Source organism: Bos grunniens, chromosome 3 (genome assembly GCF_055505025.1).
Source record: "Bos grunniens cultivar Pamir isolate PY7600 chromosome 3, Bosgru_T2T1.0, whole genome shotgun sequence".
In the NCBI taxonomy this organism is placed as follows: domain Eukaryota; kingdom Metazoa; phylum Chordata; class Mammalia; order Artiodactyla; family Bovidae; genus Bos; species Bos grunniens.
This window is the reverse complement of record NC_141167.1, coordinates 100,571,287-100,582,500: the sequence shown is the minus strand read 5'-3', so window position 1 is coordinate 100,582,500 and position 11,214 is coordinate 100,571,287. Positions and strand designations below refer to the sequence as shown.

Genomic DNA, 11,214 nt, shown 5'->3' with positions numbered 1-11,214 from the left:
ATCGAACCCGGGTCTCCCGCGTGGGAGGAGAGAATTCTACCACTGAACCACCAATGCCACTATAGAGAAAAATGTCTGTAAGGATAACCTAGATGGAGTTTTACTCAAGTCTTTCTCAAGTGCAAGTCACTCATGCCCTGTGCTTGTAGGACGGTCTAGGCTTTCATCCTCCGCCCTCTGCGGCACAGGCTGCCCTCTGCCCTCTGGCCTGCTGCGGGTTGCTTTGGCGGGCACTCAGGTGTGCTTTGGATCCGTCTGAGTGGTGGAACCGCCTGCTGCTTGTGCTCACTGGCTCAGTCTTGTCCCACTCTTTGCAACCCCTTGGACTCTAGCCCACCAGGCTCCTCTGTCCATGGGATTGCCACGCTCCTTTGCTAGAAACCCATCGAGGCAGTACAGCTGCCCCCTTGGCTCTTGCCTGGCTTTCTGCGCCCTGCAGGGAGCATAAAGTGTTCTGTCAGGACACAGAGGTGAAGAATCCTTCCCTGTGGTTGGAAGATGAGAGAACCAGATGGGAAATGCTGCAAAGGGAGGGGAATATTCTCAAAAGCTTCCCAGAACTGCTGTGTGGGCACTGTCGGTTGGGTGGCTGCCCTATGACAATAATGCTTAGTCTTGTGTTCTGGCCTTGACGCAGTCCCAGATCCAGTCTGAATTCAAGCACAGAGGCACCCTGCTTTCCCACACATATGTCATTCTGCCTCTCTCCAAAGTGGCATTCTGAACCACCTTTTCTATCTCAGTGAATAGCAACCATGTGGGTCTTTTTTTTTTTTTTTCCTTTAACTTTGTTTTGCTGAAATGTAACTCAGGAATATAAAAAGGGTTTAGCTTTAGATAAATTAGTGCTCTCCATGCTACAAATAAGAATAAAATTCGAAGAAGGCAATGGCAACCCACTCCAGTGTTATTGCCTTGAGAATCCCAGGGACAGGGAGCCTGGTGGGCTGCAGTCTATGGGGTTGCACAGAGTCAGATACGACTGAAGCGACTTAGCAGCAGCAGCAGCAGCAAAAGTGGTAGTATAAGGACTGCTGAAAATTCTCTTCTCCATAAAAGCAGTGAGAAAACTAGCAAAAATTCTTAAGGATTAACTAAAAACTCTAAAAATTTAACAAAAAGCTTGCAATAATCCAGGGAACTTAAGGAACATGGCTGTATCTGAGTAAAAATAGAAAGATTTGTGGTACTAGAACTTACCGTATTCCTACCTCCACCTTTTCCCTGATTTCACAGTAACTTTGAAAATCAGTGGCCAAAATCATGGTGAAAACAAGCAGCCTAGAAGTCAGTGGAGGGAGCAAAATTAGGTTGGAGCTTGTGTTGATTAACTGTATGTGTCAACATGACTGGATCATAGAGTGTCCAGATATTTGGCTAATCATTATTTCTCGGTGTGTCTGTGAGGGCATTAAAAATTTTTTTAAAAGAGAGAAAAAAAAGAATAAAATTCAAGTTGATAATAAGGATGAATCTCAAATACTTTTAATACTCTAGAGAATTCTAATAATTGATGTGTAATTACATAGAAAATGTTTGTTCTGTCATGCTCCCAGAGATGACTCTTGGTATGCACCATACCACTTTAATAATTTTGATCTAAAAACTACCTCATGGTTACTTTCAGATTTATTATTTATAAAATTTAAAATTATGTGCTCCAGTAAATTAAATATACCATATAATACCTTTTAAATCAGGATTAAGTCTTTTGAGTCTCGAAGTCATAGTGATTTAATTATTCCCTTTTCAATTTGGGGTCAATGTTTTAAGGTATCATCTAATATGTGATTCTAAGCAGCATTTATCAGGCATGACTGAGCTCAAATTGCAATTTTAAGATCTATCATTAACTTTAAGTTCTTTGACTGATATTAAATTGGTTGAATTAATGTATAATCTTTGCCTGGAAAATTTCTAATTAAGGTAGAAATAATAATGCCCATATTTTTATAGGTTATATATAGAAGAGCTCTAGCTTAACAGCTTAAGAGAATGTGTGGGTACCTTTAGGAGATATTCCTGAATGTAGCCATAACATCACTTGAAGAAGAGTACAACACATGGACTGTCTAAGTTAAGTAAGGACGTGTTGCTTACCTGATGTACTCCTTTATTAAAAAAAAAATTCCTGATTCTTAGTTACCTGCCTTCTAGATCTCAAGTCACTCATTTTCCCATGTGCTATGTAATTCTTTTTTTACTCATTGCTGGCGTCCTTAGGCGCTGGCAGGCAGATGAACCTGACAAAAACATGACAGGATGCTCTCCTGCTGTGATTCTTATTTGTCCCTGTGTGTGTGTGTATCTTATTTTTGATGCCTCCTGGTGTGAATGCACCAAGGAGTGGGACCTTGACTTTGCTCCTGATACACCAGTTTTCCTGGAGAAGGGCCTGGTACCTGGTGAGCACCTAGTAAGTGCTTGCTGACTGAAGGATTCCTAATGCACAGTTCTGGAAAACTGATGAAGAGGACAGAAGTGGGTAAGATCCACACAGGGCTAGAGTATAAGGGACAGAAAGGCACAAGCTCCAAGAGGGAGAGAGGGCAGAGAGAAATGTCCTAGAATTTAGAGACATCCTCGACTGAGTATGGAAAATCTGAAGAGCTCTTCTTTCCTCCTGACTTCAACTGAGGAATCAGTGGAAGGTGAACCAGGAACTCTAAGGATCCAGGTTTGCACAAGATGTATTATCGGTGCAGGATTCTGTAGCTTGCAACAATTTGTCTCAAAAGAGATAATTTTTGCAGATGTAGCCACATACTGTCGAGATATCATACAGAGACAGTCTCAGGCTTGCAAATGCACCCACATACCAGAGGGAGACCCCTCATTAGATTGTGTGCATCCAACCAAAGCCAAAATACAACTCATGAAGTGAAGAGGATAAATGTCTGGGACCAGTGGGCTTTTTTTTTTTTTTTTTTTTTTTAACTCCTGTAATCCATAAGCTGCTCTGCAAGAGGCTCTCCAGAGTCATTCTGGCTGGCCTTGTCTAGACTCAATGACTTGGTCACCAATGAAAACAGTTACAATTCTTAGAATACTTTCCAATCAGCTTGGAAGTTTGGCTGCTGAATATGTGCAATCTCTGGAAATGTACACATTGTCTTTTCATTATACCTCCTGCTAAGTTGAGTCACTAGGGCACAAATTCCCTTGTTAGAGTAACAGACCTGTGTATTGACAATTTCTTGGGATGGCAAGACCATGAAGAAAAAGACTCTTTCCTTGAATCAGCAAAATACATTGGAATATAAATTAGCACATCTATTTAGGGAAAACTAAGAACATAAAGAGATGCCTTCAGTTTCTAGCAAAGGTACAGTGACAGAAATCAGATTAACCCTCCTTCCTAAATCTCACTCTCCCTCTTTGTCCCACTCCCAAAGGAACAAAAAGATAAAACATGAAATACTGATTTCTAAGACACTGGAAATCAGGCAGCAAAGGATACCAAGCCTTGAGAGGTGACAAACAAACAAGATGAGTCTTGCCATGGGCCCAGCTTACTGCTTTCGGTGAGTTCCCATGCTGGGCACCAAGAAGAGGATTTCAGGTAGTGTTGGTGGAGAGCAAGACAGCTAGAGTTCACAGGACAAAGATCCAGTGATTCTTATTTGCAAAGCAGATGTAAAGCAAAGGTATGGATATCAAGGCTGAAAGGGGAGTTGGGGGAATTGGGAACTTAGGATTTACCTATATACACTATTGATGCTATGTATGACACCACCCTTCTGGCAGAAAGTGAAGAAGATTAAAGAGCCTCTTGATGAAAGTGAACGAGGCGAGTGAAAATGTGGCCTTAAAGCTCAACATTCAGAAAACTAAGATCAGGGCATCCATCCCATTACTTCATGGCAAATAGATGGGGAAACAGTGGAAACCATGGCAGACTTTATTTTTCTGGGCTCCAAAATCACTGCAGATGGTGACTGCAGCCATGAAATTAAAAGACATTTACTCCTTGGAAGGAAAGTTATGACCAACCTAGACAGCATACTAAAAAGCAGAGATATGACTTTGCCAACATATGTCAAGGCTATGGTTTCCCCAGTGGTCATGTATGGATGTGAGATTTGGACTATAAAGAAAGCTGAGCACAGAAGAATTGATGCTTTTGAACTGTGGTGTTGTAGAGACTCTTGAGAGTCCCCTGGATTGCAAGGAGATACAACCAGTCCATCCTAAAGGGGATCATCAGTCCTAGGTGTTCATTACAAGGAATGATGTTGAAACTGAAACTCCAATATTTTGGCCACCTGATGCAAAGAGCTGACTCATTTGAAAACACCCTGATGCTGGGAAAGATTGAGGGAGAAGGAGAAGGGGACGACAGAGGATGAGATGCTTGGATGGCATCACCGACTCAATGTACATGGGTTTGGGTGGACTCCGGGAGTTGGTGATGGACAGGGAGGCCTGGCTTGTTACGGTGAATGGGGTCGCAAAGAGTCGGGCACAACTGAGCGACTGAACTGATCTCAACTTGTACAATAAATAACAAATGAGAACCTATTGTATGGCATAGGGAATTACTGGATGCTCTGTCGTTACGTAAAGGAGAAGGAAATCCAAAAATGAGGGGATATATGTACATGTATATCCGATTCACTGTGCTATTAACACAACATCGTAATTAACACACTGGAAAACAGCTATACTCAAATAAAAGCTAATAATAAAAAAAGAAACATGAAGAAAGGTCCTGTGATGAGAGAGAGTGGGAGAGAGAGAGAATGCTGCGATATGAAAGGGTCTCCCTCAAGTACTCAGCAGAGTAATGATTGGGGTATCCTCATGAAGAAAGTGCCTTTGGCCAAGGAAAGAACATTTTAAAAAGATCCTGGAACAACTCCTGGTGCTCACACAGGACAAGCAAATGTATGCAAGCGATCTCCCCACACAGACTGGACTACTTATAACTCATGGGCCATTGGGAAGAACATTCAAAAAACTCTTGTGATGGACAGGGAGGCATGGCTGTTAAAATGCTGCACTCAATATGCCGGTAAACTTGGAAAACTCAGCAGCAGCCACAGGACTGGAAAAGGTCAGTTTTCATTCCAGTCCCAAAGAAAGGCAATGCCAAAGAATGTTCAAACTACTACACAATTGCTTTCATCTCACATGTTAGCAAAGTAATGGTCAAAATTCTCACTGTGAGGCTTTCACAGTGTGTAAACTGAGAACGTCCAGATGTGGAAGCTGGATTCAGAAAAGGCAGAGGAACCAGAGATTAAATTGCCAACATCCCTTGGTTCATAGTAAAAGCAAGAGAGTTCCAGAAAAATATCTACTTCTGCTTTATTGACTACGCCAAAGACTTTGACTGTGTGGATCACAACAAACTGTGGAAAATTCTTCAAGAGATGGGAATACCAGACCACCTTACCTGCCTCCTGAGAAATCTGTATGCAGGTCAAGAAGCAACAGTTAGACATGAAACAATGGACTGGTTTCAAATTAGGAAAGGAGTATGTCAAGACTGTATGTTGTCACCTTGTTTATTTAACTTCTATGCAAAGTACATCACGAGAAATGCCAGCATGGATGAAGCACAACTGGAATCAATATTTCTAGAAGAAATATCAATAACCTCAGATATGCAGATGACACCACGTTTATGGCAGAAAGCCAAGAAGAAGTAAAGAGCCTCTTGATGAAAGTGAAAGAGGAGAGTGAAAAAGCTGGCTTAATATTCAACATTCAAAAAACTAATATTATGGCATCTGATCCCATCACCACACAGAAAATAGATGGGGAAACAACAGAAACAGTGAGATAATTTATTTTCTTGGGCTCCAAAATCACCGTAGATGGGGACCACAGCCATGAAATTAATGCTTGCTCCTTGGAAGAAAAGCTATGACTAACCTAGACCAGCATATTAAAAAGCAGAAATATTACTGTGCTAACACAGGTCCCGCTAATCAAAGCTATGGTTCCTCCAGTAGTCATGTATGGATGTGAGAGCTGGACTATAAAGGAAACTGAGTACCAAAGAATTGATGCTTTTAAACTGGTGCTCGAGAAGCCTCTTGAGAGCCCCTTGGACTGCAAGGAGATCCAACCAGTCCATCCTAAAGGAAATCAGTCCTGAATATTTATCAGAAGGACCAATGCTGAAGTTGAAGCTCCAATATTTTGGCCACCTGATGGGAAGAGCTGAATCAGTATAAAAGTCCCTGATGCTGGGAAAGACTGAAGACAAGAGGAGAAGTGGGTGGCTGAGGATGAGATGGTTGGATGGCATCACTGACTCCATGCACATGCATTTGAACAAACTCCAAGGTTTGGTGATGGACTGGGAAGCCTGGCGTGTTGCCATCCTTGGATAGCTACTTAACTGAAGAAATTGGGGAACAATTCCTTACCACCAGAAAGCTCCATAGGGCCTCCAACCAGCCCATCTTTCTCTGCTCTGAGTCACCTTGTGGAACAAGCCACAGTCAGTTAATCTAAGAGGGCACAGGACAAAGCTGACTGCAGGATACTTTTACCTCCTGATATTCCCTCACATTTTCATCTGGGCTCTACATCCTCTCTACCTGTGACACCTATTATCTCTCTGAAAACCAAGAAGTTCATCCCTTGTGAAGACACTTCACTTTCCCTCACCCCTGCACACCTGTGGGACAATCTAATTTGAGTCAGAGAACAAAAGGGAACGAATTCAACTCTACAGCTCAAGACACAATGATGAAGAGGGTCAGGCTCTGTGGATTGAGCTGATCCAGGAGGAAAAGCAGCCGGTCGTCGAGCTGCTATCAGGGGAGGCCCGGAAATCAAGTCAAGATATGGGAGAAATGGACCCGCCCATCACCAGCTGAGAACCAAGTGGTCCCTGCTTCACAAGGAAACAGGTTCAGAAAGAGAGCTGGACCTCTCACCACACCTGGATTCCAGGTCTTCCCACACGACCTGCGGAGCCTCCCTTGTCCAGTTCTTGGATGAGGCTGAACCTCTGATCCAGGGGTTGGGCGGCCATCATTGTGCTTTGTCACATCTTCGGGGGCAGGGGATGGATCCGTCCCCTCGGCGCGCTCAACTCGCCGGCTCTGAAGCCCTGTGCCTACCATTACTGCTGCAGGGAGCCCTGTGTCTGTGGTCCCTCGGGCATCCGCTGTGCGTCCACCCTGACAGGGAGAGGACCACCTCACCCTTGTCCCATCCCAGTGGGACGTCAGCATGCCGGACGCGACAGAAAACGATGAATCCGCTCCTCTGTCTGGACGTGGGAGGTGCAAACTAGGACCTGCAGGGGAGGAAAGCAAGGCGAAATCTCAAGAAACGCCCTGATCTAAAGCTATTTTCAAGTCCGCCTCTTTGGCAACTCAGGCCTCTAGGACGATTGAGGGTGCTGTCGCGCGGTCGCACTCTCGACCGCACTCAGAGTCCACGCGGAACCAGGAGGAGCCCTGTGGCCTGGGAGAGGGTGCGCATGCGGCCCGCGCCTTCCCTGGGGTCTGAGCCCCTGAACCTCAGACGTGAAGGCAACGCCCCACTGAGAAAAGGAGGAAAGCCACTGCTGGAGAAAAGGGCACATGCATTCCCCAAATTGAGAAGCTCTACTGCTAAAGGAAACCAGAGACAGAAAAGGGAACCAGATGCTGTGGTCTGTCGCTGAGGTGTAGATGGATTTTCCTAAGTGCATCTCAGAGACAGAGGTGCAGGCTCAGAGTATTCCCAGTGTCGACAGGTTTAGCTCCAGTGACTGGCCGGCAATAGTGGACATGCCCAGCCTCCTAGGCTTTTACCATCTCCACCCACTTTCAGTTGAGCAAGTGCAGAACATGTTTTTAAAATATTCTCTTTCAACCTATTCATTTCACATTCATTTCCCTGAGTACTTTGAACGGCCAATTCATCTCACTACCATAAGGGAAAACTGTTATCAGCAGCATAAGCAGATGGTTCATGTAAAAATCAGTGTCAGAATATCAATACGATGGTGATCCAGGGAAATGCCCTGACTCTCCAGCTGCTGTTGTTTGGAATCCCCTTGGTCTCTACCAGGCAGTGGGCACGGTTTCCCTTTTCCCTTGGAAGCTCGCTCAGAAGACCTGTTAGGACAAATGTTATGTCCACTGTAGGGCAAGAGGTGAGCAAGGGAGCGGGGCTGGTGGGCGGGGGGCCAGGGGTGTGGACCAAGCCTGCAGAGGTAGCGGTAGATGAGGCAGCAACGGTGGCTGCGCATGTGTTTGGTTCAGGAAGAACTGATGAAAGGTGGTGAGTCCAGTAGATGAGAGTGCGTGCTCTGCCTGTGTGGGGAGGGGCAGGAGGATTGGGAGATCTTTGCTGGAATTAGGGTGGAAGAGGGGAGGAGGGAGACCCTGAGTGAGAGATAGTGGCCCGACGGGTCCATGCTTATAGTTAGCTGGCAGCAGAGATACCGTGATCTTGAAGGTGCTTTCTCCAATGGAACGTCTTGTCCGTTGTCTTCCCGGCGTTCTGACCTCTGTGATTTCCCTACTAGGGTGAAATCGACTTCAGAATTTCTGCTTGATAATCTCTATATAGTAAAATGTCTATATTCATTCAGGTGAACTGAGGAAAGGACAAACTCAATAGTTTAAAGTAGCAGGGGACGGATAGGCGTTACCTGGGAAACGTGCCAAAGGGCTTCATCCATGTATCAAAGTGTATCTTCCATACCTGGTTGATAAAAAAATTTGTACCTCTTGATTTTGGTGATTATTTCACATCAAATAGCTGTTCATTCATGATTTGTGCATCTTGTTCTGTGAATACACCTTAATAATTTTTATCTCGGATAGAATGGGCGGTCACATGTTGCAGAACCCAGTGCAGACCATTACCGTGCTGAAGAAAAAGAAGTCAGACGCCACGTGAAACACGGAGGCCATGCCGTGACTCGGATTCGAACCGAGGTTGCTGCGGCCACAACGCAGAGTACTAACCACTATACGATCACGGCGTGCCACATACCACGCCATGAGAACGGTCTTTAATGTCTGTCCTTTGACGTAAAATGATTTCGATCCTTGCGCTGCTTTATTCTTGGGAACTGCAGCTATTCGTTTTCTCTTTCATGCTCGCTCATCGGTTTCCCCGCTCTGTCTCTCAATTCTGATATATTGTGACAAAAGGAAACAAAATCAAACCAAACACCAATTCTCATCTCCCCAGATGCGGCACGTTCCTTCTGGGAAGTCTGGCTGTCCTCGTCCCCACCTCGCCGGCTTCTTTTCCAGCTCTTCGCAGTCGTCCCTTTGGATCCACCTTCCCGGTTAGCTGGTTCCGGCTCCCGCCCCACCGACCGCGGCCGAGCCGAGGGAGGGCAACACCAGCGGTGCAGACGGCCGGGTGAAGGCGGAGCAAAGAACCGAAAGAAGCAGTACGGAGCCCACCCGGCGTCCAACCTCCTTCTGGCCCCCTCGGCTCCGGCCCGGGGCGTCTCTGGCGCGTTTCTGCCCTCGGAAATGTGTGTGGCTCCACCGGTCTTGGAAGCGGGTAATTACCCATCCACGGGGATGAGAAGTACCTTACTCGAGCGTGTCTCTGTGGCGCCATCTATTAGTGCGTTGGGCTGTTCACGGAAAGGTTGGTTGTTCTAAACACACCTTAGGAACGCCTTCCTTGAAACACTCAAAAGCTGTGTGGTTCTTTCTACTCTGCGCAACCTTTCTGGGAAAGGCAAAAGGGCTCCTCTACTGCTTCCCTCCTGTCCGGCGTCATGGTGCACAGGAGGTTTGCCAGGTCCCTGGGAGTCCAGAATTTCCTGAAGCAGTGAAACCAGTAACCGTATTTCTTTACGTTTCTCCTTTACTGAGCATGTAACAAATCCACTGTTCTGTGTTTTAATCCGTTACATACTTCTATAGGGATTTATATTTAAAATCTTTTATTTTCCCCATACAGATACCACTTCTCTTTTCCTTCCTCCGTGTGCGTACATCCAGATTTCCATCTGGTGGTGTTCTTCCTGGAGGATTCCTTTAGCATTCCTTGTACAGTGGGTCTGCTGCTGATGAAGTCTTTCAGCATTTGTATGTCTGTAATGGTCATTATTCACCTTCATATTGAAAGACTTTAAAGGTGGGTAGTGATAGAATTCCACCTTGACTATTTTGGCTTCTGTCCTTTGAAGAGGCTGCTCCACTGTATTATAACTTCCATGCATCTCTCTCCTCCTTTAGTCTTTATTAAATTTTTTACAATATGGCTTCTGTTTCATGTTTTATTTGTTTTTGTTTTTGTTTTTTTCCCCATGAGGCCTGTTGGGTCTTAGCTCTCTAACCAGGGATCCAACTCACACCAAGAAGGCAAAGTCTTAACCACTGGACCACCCGGGAAGTCCCTCACTTCTATGCTTCTGATAAAATCTGACATGTGTACTTTTGTTTCTATATGTATCCGGTCTTTTTCCTCTGGTCCTTCGGGGACTATATGCTTTTTCAATGGCTTTGAGCACTTTAATTACGATGCAACTAGATGTGTGTTTTCCGTGCTGTTGTGCTCATTCATTTGGTTCATTTGGCTCCTTGGATCGGTGGGTTATCATCTTTACTATGATTGAAATTATCTGACATTGTTCCTCCAAAAACTGTTTCTCGTCCCTGGGTATTTTCAGGAGCATCAGTCACCCATGTATCAGGTCTTTCAGTGATGTGCTACCATTCAATGGGCAGTGCTAAAGAACGTTCAAGTTACTGGACAATTGTGCTCACTTCCCATGCTAGTAAGGTTATGCTCAAAATCCTTCAAGCTAGGTAGGCTTCAGCATTCAACTTGAATCAAGAAATTCCAGATGTACAAGCTGGGTTTAGAAAAGGCAGAGGAAGCAGAGATCGAATTGCAAACATTTGCTGGATCATAGACAAAGCAAGGGAATTCCAGAAAAAACATTTACTTCTGTTTCTTTCACTACACTAAAGCCTTTGACTGTGTGGATCATAACAAACTGTGGAACACTCTAAAAGAGATGGGAATACCAGACCATCTTACCTGTCTCCTGAGAAGCCTGTATGCGGGTCAAGAAGCAACAGTTAGAACCTTATACGGATCAACTGACTGGTTCAAAATTGAGAAAGGAGTACAACTAGGCTGTTTACTGTCTCCCTGTTTATTTAACTTGAATGCAGAACACATCAGGGGAAATGCCAGGCTGGATGAGTTACAAGCCGGAATCAAGATTGCTGGGAAAAATATCAGCAACCTCAGGCATGCAGATGACACCACCCTAGT

General features: G+C 44.9%; 1 non-coding gene across 1 annotated transcript; it reads right to left on the bottom strand.

Annotated features, from left to right (window-relative positions):
* Window positions 1–8,872: 8,872 nt before the first annotated feature.
* Window positions 8,873–8,944, bottom strand: TRNAH-GUG (transfer RNA histidin (anticodon GUG)). Its single transcript has one exon. It is a non-coding gene; the product is annotated as a tRNA-His (tRNA).
* Window positions 8,945–11,214: the final 2,270 nt, after the last annotated feature.